Below are 16568 nucleotides of genomic sequence, written 5' to 3' on the forward strand. Positions count from 1 at the left end.
AAGTTCATAAATCTCACTCTACAACAGTTAGAGAAGGCACAATAGACAAGCACTTGGTGCTTCCAACACTTCTCTCAGTACAGAGCCTAACAGATCCCTCATACACCAACTCTAAGTTTGGTGTGGGGCAACCATCATCATGCCCTAAGAAGGACGGCAGAAAAAAGAAAGTGCCTAAAGGCTGGAGGGGAAAGAAGATCCCCACTGAGGACCTCTCACCTGGAATGAGAGTGATCTTCACTGACAGTCCAATCATTCCACTCACTGTGAATAGAATCCTGTCTCTAGAACACATAGAACTCATCCATGAGAGCATAGGAAGAAAGTTCACTGTAAGGGATGAAATTTTGAGCCCCTATCATTCTCCCTAAGGGAGCTGTCCGTTGATTAGCGGATATTTTATACGCTTTTTGGCATCATTTTCATATTGTTTTAGTTATATTTTGTGTAAGTTTTATTATATTTTCATAGGTTTTAGTGCAAAATTTACATTTTTTGGATTCTACTTTGAGTTGTTGTGTTTTGTGATGATTTCAGGTAATTTTTATCTAAAACTGAAGTGTTTTGGCACAGTCTGATTTAGAGGCGAGGAAAGCGTAGCAGATGCTGTCAGATTCTGACCTCCATGCACTCAAAGGAGAATTTCTAGAGTTACAAAGGTCTAAATGACGTGCTCTTAACAGCTCTAGAAAGCTAACTTATAGAGCTTTCCATCAATATATAATTGTTTATACTCTTTTTCAAAGGATCTTGGCCATATTTGGTGTTGAATACCCAAGAACTACCCTCTTTCTGGCGTTCAACTCCCAAAGGAGACCCAAGCCTGCGTTGAACGCCCAAACACCCCCTTTCTTGTGTTCAACCCCACCAAGAAGCATAAAGCAGCATGGATTAACCCCCCCTAATGGGTGTTCAATGCCCATTCCTCAAGTTGGCGCCAAGCTCAGCCCAAGCACTCAACCAAAGTGGGCCCAAGAGTGGACTTTCGCACCTCTAGTCTAGTCTGTCATATTTTTTTACTTCATAGTTATTACGTTATTGTATATAGAAGAAGATCACCCTTGTTTAGGATCTTCTTCCATGATGAGTGGATAATTTATACGCTTTTTGGCATTGTTTTTAAGTAGTTTTTAGTATATAATTAGTAGTTTTTATGCAAAAATCACATTTCTGGACTTTACTATGAGTTTGTGTAACTTTCTGTGATTTCAAGTATTTTCTGGCTGAAATCGAGGGGCCTGAGCAAAAATCTGATTCAGAGGCTGAAAAAAAGCTGTAGATGCTGTTAGATTCTGACCTCCCTACACTCGAAGTGGATTTTCTGGAGCTACAGAAGTCCAATTGGCATGCTCTCAATTGTGTTGGAAAGTAGACATCTTGGGCTTCCCAAAAATGTCTAGTAGTCCATACATTTTTCGAGATTTGATGGCCCAAACTAGTGTTCCAAGTCAGCATAAAAATTCTAGTGTAAAACACCCAAACTGGCATAAAAGCTGGAGTTAAACGCCCAAACTGGCACCAGAGCTGGCGTTTAACTCCAAGAGAAGCCTATGCACATGAAAGCTTCAATGCTCAACTCAAGCACACACCAAGTAGGCCCCGGAAGGGGATTTCTGCATCATTTACTTATTTCTGTAAATCCTAGGTTACTAGTTCTCTATAAATAGGACATTTTACTATTGTATTTTCATCTTTGAATCTTTAAATCTTTGGACGTTTAGTCCTTAGACCTAGGTCTTAGTTATTCTGGTTCCCTCTCTGGAGCCGAAACCAAAGAACACCATTATCACTTATGTATTTTCAACGGTGGAGTTTCTACACACCATAGATTAAGGTGTGGAGCTCTGCTGTTTCTCGAGTATTAATGCAAATACTATTGTTCTTCTATTCAATTCATGCTTATTCTTATTCTAAGATATCCATTCACACACAAGAACATGATGAATGTGATGATTATGTAACACTCATCACCATTCTCACTTGTGAACGCGTGATTGACAACCACTTCCGTTCTACATGAAGACAAACTTGAATGTATATCTCTTGGGTTTCTAATCAATGATTCACATCGACTCCCCTCTGACAATGGGGTATCTAAATCCGAGATAAGAATCTTCATGGTATAAGCTAGAATCAATCGGCAGCATTCTTAAGATTCGAAAAGTCTAAACCTTGTCTGTGGTATTCCGAGTAGGATCTGGGATGGGGTGACTGTGACGCGCTACAAACTCGTGACTGTAGGGCGTGGTGACAGAGACAAAACGATAGTAAATCCTATTCCTACACGATCGAGAACCAATAGCTGATTAGCCATACGATATCTGTGCATGGTATTTTTCATCCGAGACGAGCAATTTGACACATGATTAGCCGTACAGAAACCGTAGAGGACCATTTTCACTGAGAAGATGGGAAGTAGCCATTGACAACAGTGACACCCTACATACAGCTTTCCATAGAAAGGAGTATGAAGGATTGGATGAAGGCAGTAGGAAAGCAGAGATTCAGAAGGAACAACGCATCTCCAAACGCTTATCTGAAATTCCCACCAATGAATTACATAAGTATCTCTATCTTTATTTTATGTTTTATTTATCTTTTAACTTATCAAACTCTATAACCATTTGAATTTGCCTGACTGAGATTGACAAGGTGACCATAGCTTGCTTCAAGTCGAAAATCTCTGTGGGATCGACCCTTACTCACGTAAGGTTTATTACTTGGACGACCCAGTGCACTTGCTGGTTAGTTGTGCGAAGTTGTGAAAGAGAGTTGATATTACAATTGTGCGTACCAAGTTATTGGCGCCATTGAGATCACAATTTCGTGCACCAAGTTTTTGGCGCTGTTGCTGGGGATTGTTCGAGTTTGGACAATTGACGGTTCATCTTGTTGCTCAGATTGGGTAATTTTCTTTTTATTTTAACCTTTATTTTATTTCCAAAAAGTTTTCAAAAATCTTTCAAAGATTTTCTTCTTTTTCGTTTTTCCAAAATAATTTTCGAAAAATCCAAAAAAATTTTATAAAATCATAAAATAAAAAAAAATATTTTTGTGTCTTTTGTTGTTTTTCATATGCATTTTTGCATTGATAGTGTCTAAACATGAAAAATCTCTAAGTTTGGTGTCTTGCATGTTTTTCTTTTCTTGAAAATTTTTCAAAAATAAGTCTTGATGTTCATCTTGATCTTCAAAGTGTTTTTGGTGTTCATCTTGACATTCATAGTGTTCTTGCATGCATCATTTGTTTTAATCCAAAATTTTTATGTGTTGAGTCATTTTGTGGTTTTTCTCTCTCCTCATTAAAAATTCAAAAATAAAAAAATATCTTTCCCTTATTTCTCTCATAAATTTCAAAATCTTTGGGTTGACTTAGTCATAAAATTTTAAAATAAGTTGTTTCTTGTTAGTCAAGTCAAGATTTCATTTTTAAAAATCTTATCTTTCCAAATCTTTTTCAAAAATCAAATCTTTTTCATTTTTTTCTTAATATTTTTGAAAATTTTAAAAATTGATTTTCAAAATCTTTTTCTTAATTTCATTTCAAAATTTCGAAAACTTTACTAGCAACTAATGTGATCGATTAAAAAATTTGAAGTTTGTTACTTTCTTGTTAAGAAAGGTTCAATCTTTAAATTCTTGAATAATATCTTTTAGTTTCTTGTTAGTCAAGTAATCAATTTTAATTTTAAAAATCAAATCTTTCTAAATTTCTTTTTCAAATCTTTTTCAAAATAAATTTCAATCATATCTTTTTTTATCATATCTTTTCAATCATATCTTTCTCAATCAAATCTTTTCAATCATATCTTTTTCAAAAATTTGATTTCAAAAATCTTTTCTAACTTCCTATCTTTTCAAAATTGATTTTCAAATCTCTTTCAACTAACTAATTGACTTTTTTTGTTTGTTTTACTATTTCTTATCTTTTACAAAACTACCTAACTACTTTTCTCTCTCTAATTTTCGAAAACCACCTTGCTCTTTTTCAAAATTCTTTTAATTAACTAATTGTTTCAAATTTTAATTTTAATTTTATTTCTTCTCTTAATTTTCGAAAATCACTAACCATTTTTCAAAAACAATTTTCGAAATTCTCTCCCTCTCATCTTCTTCAATTTATTTATTTATTTATTTACTAATACTTCTCTTCATCTTAAAATTCAAACCCTCTCTTCCTCTCTGTGTTCAAATTTTTCTCTTCTCTTTCTTCTATTCTTCTCTTCTTCTACTCACATAAAGGAATCTCTATACTGTGACATAGAGGATTCCATACTTTCTTTGTTTTCTTTTCTCTCATATGAGCAGGAACAAGGAAAAAGGCATTCTTATTGAAGCTGATCCTGAACCGAAAGCACCTTGAAGAGGAAGCTAAGACCAGCTAAAGCACAGTACTCTGAAGAGGACCTAACTAAAAGTTTTGAACAGAAAAAGGATATGGCAGCTGAACCCAATAACAACAATGCAAGGAAGATGCTTGGTGACTTTATTGCACCAAATTCCAACTTCCATAGAAGAAGCATCTCAATCCCTGCCATTGGAGCAAACAATTTTGAGCTAAAGCCTCAATTAGTTTATCTGATGCAAAAGAATTGCAAGTTTCATGAACTTCCATCAGAATATCCTTTTCAGTTCTTAACTAAATTTTCGCAGATCTGTGATACTGTTAAGACCAATAGAGTTGATCTCGAGGTCTACAAGCTTATGCTTTTTCCTTTGGCTGTAAGAGACAGAGCTAGAACATGGTTGGACTCTCAACCTAGAGATAGTATGAACTCTTGGGATAAGCTGGTCACGGCTTTCTTAGCCAAGTTCTTTCCTCCTCAAAAGCTGAGCAAGCTTAGAGTGGATGTTCAAACCTTCAGCTAGAAAGAAGGTGAATCCCTCTATGAAGCTTGGGAGAGATACAAGCAACTGACCAAAAAGTGTCCTTCTGACATGCTTTCATAATGGACCATCCTGGATATATTTTATGATGGTCTGTCTGAATTGTCTAAGATGTCATTGGACCATTCTGCAGGTGCATCTATTCACCTGAAGAAAATGCCTATAGAAGCTCATGAACTCATTGACATGGTTGCAAATAACCAGTTCATGTACACTTCTGAAGGGAATCATATGAGTAATGGGATGCTTCAGAGGAAGGAAGTTCTTGAAATTGATGCTCTAAATGCCATATTAGCTCAGAATAAAATGTTGACTCAACAAGTCAATATGATTTCTCAGAGTCTGAATGGATTGCAAAATGCATGCAACAGTACTAAAGAAGCATCTTCTAAAGAAGAAGCTTATGATCCTGAGAACCCTACAATGGCAGAGGTGAATTACATGGTGAAGCCTATGAAAACACCTATAATTCCTCATGGAAAAATCATCCAAATTTCTCATGGAAGGATCAACAAAAGCCCCAACAAGGCTTTAATAATGGTGGAAGAAATAGGTTTAGCAATAGCAAGCCTTTTTCATCATCCTCTCAACAACAGACAGAGAAATCTGAGCAGAGCCCCTCTACCTTAGCAAATATAGTCTCTGATCTATCTAAGGCCACTCTATGTTTCATGAATGAAACAAGGTCCTCCATTAGAAATTTGGAGGCACAGGTCGGCCAGCTGAGTAAAAGAGTCACTGAAACTCCTTCTAGTACTCTCCCAAGCAATACAGAAGAGAATCCAAAAAGAGAGTGCAAGGCCATAACCTTACTTGGTGTGGCCGAACCTAGAGAGGAAGAGGAGGACGTGAATCCCAGTGAGGAAGACCTCATGGGACGTCCTCTGGACAAAAAGGAGTTCCCAATTGAGGAACCTAAAGAATCTGAGGCTCATCTAGAGACCATAGAGATTCCATTGTGAGGTTCACGATATATTCTCTTCTTTTTATCCTATTTGATTTTTAGTTGCTTGGGGACAAGCAACAATTTATGTTTGGTGTTGTGATGAGCGGATAATTTATACGCTTTTTGGCATTGTTTTTACATAGTTTTTAGTTTGATTTAGTTAGTTTTTAGTATATTTTTATTAGTTTTTAAGCAAAATTCACATTTCTAGACTTTACTATGAGTTTGTGTATTTTTCTATGATTTCAGGTATTTTCTAGCAGAAATTGAGGGACCTGAGCAAAAATCTGATTCAGAGGCTGAAAAAGGACTGCTGATGCTGATGGATACTGACCTCCCTGCACTCGAAATGGATTATTTGGAGCTATAGAAATCCAAATGGCACGCTCTTAATTGCGTTGGAAAGTAGACATCCAGGGCTTTCCAGCAATATATAATCATTTATACTTTGCTCAAGTTTTGACGACGTAAACTGGCGTTCAACGCCAGCTTTCTGCCCTATTATGGCGTTAAACGCCAGAAACAAGTTACAAACTGGCGTTTAACTCCAAGGAAGACCTCTACACGTGAAACCTTCAATGCTCAGCCCAAGCACACACCAAGTGAGCCCGGAAGTGGTTTTCTGCATCATTTACTCATTTCTGTAACCCTAGTAACTATTTTAGTATAAATAGAATTTTTTACTATTGTACTAGGGGTTTTTTCCCTATTTCCAAATTCATATGCCATTTGGAGAGGCTGGCCATTCGGCCATGCCTAGACCTTGTACTTATGTATTTTCAACGGTGGAGTTTCTACACACCATAGATTAAGGTGTGGAGCTCTACTGTTCCTCGAGTATTAATGCAAAGTACTATTGTTCTTCTATTCAATTCATGCTTATTCTTATTCTAAGATATCCATTCGCACACAAGAACATGATGAATGTGATGATTATGTGACACTCATCACCATTCACACTTATGAACGCGTGATTGACAACCACTTCCGTTCTACATGAAGACAAGCTTGAATGTTTATCTATTGGGTTTCTAATAAACGATTCACATCGACTCCCCTCTGACAATGGAGCATCTGAATCCGAGATCAGAACTAGAATCAATTGGTAGCATTCTTGAGATCCGGAAAGTCTAAACCTTGTCTGTGGTATTCCGAGTAGGATCTGGGATGGGATGACTATGACGCGCTTCAAACTCGCGACTGTAGGGCATGGTGACAGACGCAAAAGGATAGTAAATCCTATTTCTACACGATCGAGAACCAATAGCTGATTAGGCATACGATATTTGTGCATGGTATTTTTCATCCGAGATAAGCAATCTGACAGTTGATTAGTCGTACAGAAACCATAGAGAACCATTTTCACTGAGAGGACGGGAAGTAGCCATTGACAATGGTGACACCCTACATACAGCTTGCCATAGAAAGGAGTATGAAGAATTGGATGAAGGCAGTAGGAAAGCAGAGATTCAGAAGGAACAACGCATCTCCAGACGCTTATCTAAAATTCCTACCAATGAATTACATAAGTATCTCTATCTTTATTTTATGTTTTATTTATCTTTTAACTTATTAAAACTCTATAACCATTTGAATCTTCCTGACTGAGATTGACAAGGTGACCATAGCTTGCTTCAAGCCAACAATCTCCATAGGATCGACCCTTACTCACGTAAGGTTTATTACTTGGACGACCCAGTGCACTTGCTGGTTAGTTGTGCGAAGTTGTGAAAAATAGTTGAGATTACAATTGTGCGTACCAAGTTTTTGGTGCCATTGAGATCACAATTTCGTGCACCAGCAATCCTTTCCTGGCCATAGCAAAAGCTGTGATTGATGTTGACAGAGGAGAGTTGGTCCTTCAATTGAATCAGGACTACCTTGTATTAAAGGCTCAAGGTTCTCCTTCTGTACACATGGAGAAGAAGAATGAAAAGCTTCTCTCAATACAGAATCAAACAAAGCCCCCACATTCAAACCCTAAGTTTGGTGTTGGGAGACCACAACCAAACTCTAAGTTTGGTGTTGTGAGGCCATAACCATACTCTGATTATCTATGAGGCTCCATGAGAGCTCACTGTCAAGCTATTGACATTAAAGAAGCGCTTATTGGGAGGCTGATGAGCAGATAATTTATACGCTTTTTGACATTATTTTTAGTATATTTTTAGTATGTTTTAGTTAGTTTTTATTATGTTTTTATTAGTTTTTAATTAAAAATCACATTTCTAGACTTTACTATGAGTTTGTGTGGTTTTTTTGTGATTTCAGGTATTTTCTGGCTGAAATTGAGGGACCTGAGCAAAAATCTGATTCAGAGGCTGAAAAAGGACTGCAGATGCTGTTGGATTCTGACCTCCCTGCACTCGAAGTGGATTTTCTGGAGCTACAGAAACCCAATTGGCGCGCTCTCAATTGCGTTGGAAAGTAGACATCTTGGAATTTCCAGCAATATATAATAGTCTATACTTTGCCCAAGAATTAATGGCCCAAACCGGCGTTCCAAATCAGCTTCAGAATTCCCGGCGTTTAACACCGGAACTGGCACAAAAGTTGGAGTTAACCGCCCAAACTGGCACAAAAGCTGGCGTTTAACTCCAGAAAAAGTCTCTACACATGAAAGCTTCAATTCTCAGCCCAAGCACACACCAAGTGGACCCCGAAAGTGAATTTTTACGTCATTTACTCATTCTTGTAAACCCTAGGTCACTAGTTCACTATAAATAGGACTTTTTGCTATTGTATCTTCACCTCATGACACTTTACACGTTTCATATTGTATCTTCTACGGCATGAGTCTCTAAACCCCATGGTTGGGGGTGAGGAGCTCTGTTGTGTCTTGATGAATTAATGCAATTACTACTGTTTTTCATTCAATCACGCTTGCTTCTATTCTAAGATACCACTTGTTCTTTAACCTGATGAATGTGATGATCCGTGACACTCATCACCATTCTCACCTATGAACATGTGCCTGACAACCACCTCCGTTCTACCTTCGATTGAGTGTGTATCTCTTGGATTCCTTAATCAGAATCTTCGTGGTATAAGCTAGAATCCATTGGCGGCCATTCTTGAGAATCCGGAAAGTCTAAACATTGTCTGTGGTATTCCGAGTAGGATTCAGGGATTGAATGGCTGTGACGAGCTTCAAACTCGCGAGTGTTGGGCGTAGTGGCAGACGCAAAAGGATCAATGGATCCTATTCCAGCATGATCGAGAATCGACAGATGATTAGCCGTGCGGTGATAGCGTGCGTTGAACATTTTCACTGAGAGGACGGGAGGTAGCCATTGACAACGGTGAAACCCAACATACAGCTTGACATGGAAGGAGCCTTGCGTGCATGAAGAAGAAGACGGTAGGAAAGCAGAGATTTAGAAGATAGAGCATCTCCAAAACCTCAACCTGTTCTCCATTACTGCAAAACAAGTATTTATTTCATGTTCTTTTACTTTTTACAATTAAATCTGAGAATTATTGATATCCTGACTAAGAGTTACAAGATAACCAAAGCTTGCTTCAAGCTGACAATCTCCGTGGGATCGACCCTTACTCACGTAAGGTATTCCTTGGACGACCCAGCGCACTTGCTGGTTAGTTGTGCGGAATTACAAAAGTGTGATTGTGATTTCATGCACCAGAGGCAATCCAATTTTATTTATCTATGTTATTCTATGTTTTCTTTAGGTTGATGATCATGTGGAGTCACAAAAACAAATGCAAAAATTAAAGCAAAATCAAAACCAGCATTAAAAACAGCACACCCTGGAAGAAGAGCTTACTGGCGTTTAAACGCCAGTAAGAGTTGCAAAATGGGCGTTAAACGCCCAATCTGGCACCATTCTGGGCGTTTAACGCCAGAAATGGGCACCAGACTGGCGTTTAACGCCAGAACAGGGCACCAAGCTGGCGTTAAATGCCAGGAAAGGTATAAAAGCTGGCATTTAACGCCAGAACAGGGCAGCAGTCTGGCGTTAAATGCCAGAATTGCATTCTAAGGGCATTTTGCATGCCTAAATGGTGCAGGGATGAGAAATCCTTGACACCTCTAGATCTGTGGATCCCACAGGATCCCCACCTACCCCATCTCTCTCTCTCTCTCCCCCTCACACAAATTCATCTCTCAACCCCAAATACCCCTCACCAATCAAATCCTATACTCTTCCCTATATTCTCTTCACCAATCACCTCCATCCCTCTTCCCCAAAAACCCCACCTACCTCACTTTTCAAATTCAAACACTTTTCCCTCCCAAACCAAACCCCAAATACATGAACCTACCTCTTCCCCCCACTCCTATATAAACCCCTCATCCCTCCTTCAATTTTACACATCACAAACACTACTTCTACCCCTTGGTCGAACTACATTCCACCCTCCATCGCCTCTATTTTCTTCTTCTTCCCCTTCTTTCCTTCTTCTTTTGCTCGAGGACGAGCAAACCTTTTAAGTTTGGTGTGGTAAAAGCATTACTTTTTGTTTTTCTATAACCATTTATGGCACCTAAGGCCGGAGAAACCTCTAGAAAGAGGAAAGGGAAGGCAAAAGCTTCCACCTCTGAGTCATAGAAGATGGAGAGATTCATCTCAAAGGTCCATCAAGACCACTTCTATGAAGTTGTGGCCAAGAAGAAGGTGATCCCTGAGGTCCCTTTCATGCTCAAAAGGAATGAGTATCTAGGGATCCGACATGAAATCCGAAGAAGAGGTTGGGAAGTTCTCACCAACCCCATTCAACAAGTCAGAATCTTAATGGTTCAAGAGTTCTATGCCAATTCATGGATCACTAGGAACCATGATCAAAGTATAAACCCGAATCTAAAGAATTGGCTTACAATGGTTCGGGGGAAATACTTAGATTTCAGTCTGGAAAATGTAAGGTTGGCATTCAACTTGCCAATGACGCAAGAAAATGCACGCCCCTACACTAGAAGGGTCAACTTTAATCAAAGGTTGGACTAAGTCCTAATGGACATATGTGTCGAAAGAGCTCAGTGGAAAAGAGACTCCAAAGGCAAGCCGGTTCAATTGAGAAGGCATGACCTTAAACCCGTGGCTAGAGGATAGCTAGAGTTCATCCAACGCTCTATTATTCCTACTAGCAACCAGTCCGAAGTAACTGTGGATCCGGCTATCAAGATCTATAGTATCATGATTGGAGAGGAAGTGGAAGTTCATGAGATCATACCTCTAGAACTATACAAGGTTACTGACAAACCTTCCACTTTGGCAAGGTTAGCCTTTCCTCATCTCATTTGTCACCTATGCAGTTTAGCTGGAATTGTCATAGAAGAAGACATCCTCATTGAAGAGGACAAGCCCATCACTAAAAAGGGGATGGAGCAAATAAGAGAGCCCATTCATAGACCTCAACAAGAGCATGAGGAAGTTCCTCATTAAGAAATTCCTGAGATGCCTCAATGGATGCATTTTTCTCCACACAACTATTAGGAGCAACTCAACACCTCTTTGGGAGATTTGATTTCCAATATGGAGCAACTAAGGATGGAGCACCAAGAGCACTCCATTATTCTCCATGAAATTAGAGAGGATCAAATAGCCATGAGGGAAGAGCAACAAAGGCAAGGAAGAGACATAGAGTAGCTCAGGTCTAAGGTCCCACATCGGTTAGGGAGGGGAATGAAACATGCCTTATAAGAGTGTGGATACCTCTCCCTAGCATGATGCGTTTTGACGAGTGAGTGTGGGGGGATTCAGCTATCATCCCTATCGTCAAAGACAAAATCGTGAGGCCTTGTGTGCCAAATCAGACAATATCGTGCTAGCGGGTGGTCTGGGCTGTTACAGATGGTATCAAAGACGGAACCCGGATCGATGTGCCAGCGAGGGCACTGGACTCACTTAGGGGGTAGATTATAAGGTCCCACATTGGTTGGGGAGGGGAACGAAGCATGCCTTATAAGAGTGTGGATACCTCTCCCTAGCATGACGCGTTTTGATGAGTGAGTGTGAGGGGGCTTCAGCTATCATCCCTATCGTCAAAGGCAAAACTGTGAGGCCTTGTGTGCCAAAGCGGACAATATCGTGCTAGCGGGTGGTCTGGGCTGTTACATCAGGCATTCCATTGGATCTTCAAGAGAAAGAACTAGCCGCCATCACTAAAGTGGATCCGTTCTTTAATTTCCTTGTTTTTATTTTTCTATTTTTTGATTTTTTGCTTTATTTGTTATCTATGTTTGTGCCTTCATTACATGATCATTAGTGTCTAGTGTCGATGCCTTAAAGCTATGAATAACTCCATGAATCCTTCACCTCTCTTAAATGAAAAATGTTCCTAGTTACAAAAGAACAAGAAGTACTTGAATTTCAAATTTTATCTTGATGTTAGTTTAATTATTTTGATGTGGTGGCAATACTTTTTGTTTTTCTAAATGAATGCTTGAACAGTGCATATTTTTTATAGTGAAGTTTATGAATGATAAAATTGTTGGCTCTTGAAAGAATGATGAACAAAGAGAAGTGTTATTGATAATCTGAAAAATCATGAAATTGATTCTTGAAGTAAGAAAAAGCAGTGAATAACAAAGCTTGAAAAAAAAGAAAAAAAATGGCGAAAAAAAAAGAGAGAAAGAAAGAAAAAGAGAAAAGCAAGCAGAAAAAGCCAATAGCCCTTTAAATCAAAAGGCAAGGGTAAAAAGGATCCAAGGCTTTGAGCATTAATGGATAAGAGGGCTCAAAGGAATAAAATCCTGGCCTAAGCGGCTAAATCAAGCTGTCCCTAACCATGTGCTTGTGGCATGCAGGTCCAAGTGAAAAGCTTGAGACTTAGTGGTTAAAGTTGTGATCCAAAGCAAAAGAGTGTGCTTAAGAACTCTGGACACCTCTAATTGGGGGACTTTAGCAAAGCTGAGTCACAATCTGAAAAGGTTCACCTAGTTATGTGTCTGTGGCATTTATGTATCCGGTGGTAATACAGGAAAACAAAGTGCTTAGGGTCACAGCCAAGACTCATAAAGTAGATGTGTTCAAGAATCAATGTACTGAACTAGAAGAATCAACAACACTATCTAAAATTCTGAGTTCCTATAGATGCCAATCATTCTGAATTTCAAAGGATAAAATGAGATGCCAAAACTGTTTAGAAGCAAAAAGCTACTAGCCCCGCTCATCTAATTGGGACTAAGTTTCATTGATATTGTGAGATTCATTGTATATTCTCTTCTTTTTATTCTATTTTGTTTTCAGTTGCTTGGGGACAAGTAACAATTTAAGTTTGGTGTTGTGATGAGCGGATAATTTATACGCTTTTTGGCATTAATTTTAGGTAGTTTTTAATATGATTTAGTTAGTTTTTAGTATATAATTAGTACTTTTTATGCAAAAATCACATTTCTGGACTTTACTATGAGTTTGTGTGTTTTTTTGTGATTTCAGGTATTTTCTGGCTGAAATTGAGGGACCTGAGCAAAAATCTGATTCAGAGGCTGAAAAAGGGCTGCTGATGCTGTTGGATTCTGACCTCCCTGCACTCGAGGTGGATTTTCGGAAGCTACAAAGACCCAATTGACGTATTCTTAATTGCGTTATAAAGTAGACATCTTGGGCTTTCCAATAATGTATAATAGTTTATACTTTTTCGGAGATTTGATGGCCCAAACTGGCGTTCCAAGTCAGCATAAAAATTCTGGCGTAAAACACCCAAACTGGCATAAAAGCTGGAGTTAAACACCCAAACTGGCACCAAAGCTAGCGTTTAACTTCAAGAGAAGCCTATGCACGTGAAAGCTTCAATGCTCAGCCCAAGCACACACCAATTGGGCCCCGGAAGTGGATTTCTACATCATTTACTTGTTTCTGTAAACCCTAGGTTACTAGTTCTCTATAAATATGACCTTTTACTATTGTATTTTCATCTTTGAATCTTTGGATGTTTAGTCCTTAGACCTAGGTCTTGGTTATTTTGGTTCCCTCTCTAGGGCCGAAACCAATGAACACCATTATCACTTATGTATTTCCAATGGTGGAGTTTCTACACCTCATAGATTAAGGTGTGGAGCTGTGTATTCCTCGAGTATTAATGCAAAGTACTATTGTTCTTCTATTCAATTCAAGCTTATTCTTATTCCAAGATATTCATTCGCACACAAGAACATGATGAATGTGATGATCAAGTGACACTCATCACCATTCTCACTTATGAATGCGTGTCTGACAAACACTTCCGTTCTACATGAAAACAAGCTTGAATGCATATCTCTTGGGTCTCTAATCAATGATTCACATCATTTCCCTTCTGACAATGGGGCATCTGAATCTGAGATTAGAACCTTTGTGGTATAGGCTAGAAACAATTGGCAGCATTCCTGAGATCCGAAAAGTCTAAACCTTGTCTGTGGTATTCCGAGTTGGATCTGGGAAGGGATGACTGTGACAAGCTTCAATCTCGCGACTGTGGGGCGCAATGAAAGTGCGCAAAAGGATCATTGGATCTCAATCCAAAACAATCGAGAACCGATAGCTGATTAGCCATGCGGTAGCTGTGCCTAGTATTTTTCATCTGAGACAAGAAATTCGACAGTTGATTAGCCGTACAAAAACCGTATAGGACCATTTTCACTGAGAGGACGGGGGGTAGCCATTGGCAACGGTGATCCCCAACATACAGCTTGCCATGGAAAGGAGTATGAATGATTGAATGAAGGCAGTAGGAAAGCAGAAATTTAGAAGGAATAACGCATCTCCATACGCTCATTTGAAATTCCCACCAATGAACTACATAAGTATCTCTATCTTTATTTTATGTTTATTTATCTTTTAAGTATCAAAACTTCATAACCATTTGAATCTGCTTGACTGAGATTTACAAGATGACCATAGCTTACTTCAAGCTGACAATCTTCGTGGGATCGACCCTTACTCACGTAAGGTATTACTTGGACGACCCAATGCACTTGCTGGTTAGCTGCATGGAGTTGTGAAAAGTGTGAATTATGATTTTGTGTACCATTCCCCCACCCTATTTTTGTTTTACACTACTTTCTATAAGCTATGAGCAACTAACCTCCTATGTTTGGGTTAGGAGCTCTGCTGATTCTCATGGATTAATAATATTACTGTTTCTATTTCAAAACTCATTTGATTCCATTTTCTTGTGCATTTTTGGTCTTCATCTCATGAATTGAGGATGAACCGTGACATTCATCCTTGTTCTACATGGGTTCCATGTGAGTCTTGACCCGGATAGCATTGAACCACAGTTAGAAAGAGCACTCCGAATTCCAAGAGCGTACATGGGTGACTTTGGATAAGTGACATAAAATCCCATTGACCGTGGGTTATTGAGGTCTTTGTGGCATTAAGGCTGGAGTCAGAGAAGCAGCATTCCCTGATCTAGAAGATCCGACCTTGTCTATAGCAATTTAAGTAGGATTGCGAAAGGGAGTGGATTGCTTAGGTCTTTACCTTCGACCATAGTGGGAAGCCATGAGTTAACTTGATGAGAGGACATGAGTTGCTTGTATATGGTGGACTGCTATGGTTTAGAAGAGATTAACTTGATGAGAGGACATGAGTTAATCACTTACGGCTGCCATTGAATGAATCATTCGTTATTGAAGTAGATAGTAAGAAAAGTTAATCCAGAAAGAATATGCATCTTCGAAGTCTTAACTGAATCTCTATTATTGCTTTCAAATTAATCTGGTATTTCGTTTCCTTTAATTTTTGTTTATGCTTTCAAACAAACAACCATCTTTTGGAATCGCCTGGCTAAGATCTACAAGGTAGCGTTTGCTTGCTCAATCTGAGGTATTACTTGGACGACCCAATGCACTTACCGGTTCAGTTGTGTAGAGTTCAATTTCGCGCACCATGTATAACGTAGGACTGGACTTCTAGTGATTACCACTTTCATCCCAGGTGAGAAGTCTTTAGTGGGAATCTTCTTGTTCCTCCAGCCCTTAGGTACCTTCTTCTTGGGACCTCCTCCTTCCTTGGTGAGTGATGAATGCCCAACACTAAAACTATTGGGACCAACTGAACACGTCCCTTGGAAAATTGAGCTCCAACGTGGATCAGCTGAGGTTGGAACACCAAGAGCAATCCACCATCCTTCATGAAATAAGAGAATATCAAAGAGCCTTGAAGGAAGAACAACTAAGACAAGGGCAAGACATAGAGGAGCTTAAACGCTCCATTGGATTCATTATAGGAAGAAGTAGCCACCGCCACTAAGGTTGTCATGTTCTATAACCCCCTTGCTTATGTAATTTTTATGCTATATTTCTGTTTTCCATTGTATTTCATTGTCTGTTCCTTGTCTTTAGTGCATGATCATCTTTTGTTTTGTCTTAAGCTATGAAAGATTCCATGTATTTCTCACCATACTTAAAAGAAAAATCTATTTGAAAAAGAGAAAAGTGAGATACATAATTTCGAGTTATATAATAAGAATAGTCCAATTATTTGATGTGGTGGCCCTGCTTTTACTTTCTAAATGCATGAATTAACAGTGCATATTTGATGTTAGAGTAAAGTGCGTTGGCTCTTGAAAGAATGATGAAAAAGGAAAAGTATTGTTGGTGATCTGAAAAATCCAAACAATTGATTTTTGAAGCAAGAAAAAGCAGCAAATAAAGAAAAAGAAAGAAAGAGAAAGAAAAAAAGCGAAAAAAAAAGAGAAGGAAGAAAAGAGAAAAAGCCAAAAGCTCTTAAAACAAAAGGCATGAGCAAGGATCTAAGGCTTTGAGCATCAATGGTTAGGAGGGTCTAAA

This window comes from Arachis stenosperma, chromosome 10 (genome assembly GCF_014773155.1).
Source record: "Arachis stenosperma cultivar V10309 chromosome 10, arast.V10309.gnm1.PFL2, whole genome shotgun sequence".
In the NCBI taxonomy this organism is placed as follows: Eukaryota; Viridiplantae; Streptophyta; class Magnoliopsida; order Fabales; family Fabaceae; genus Arachis; species Arachis stenosperma.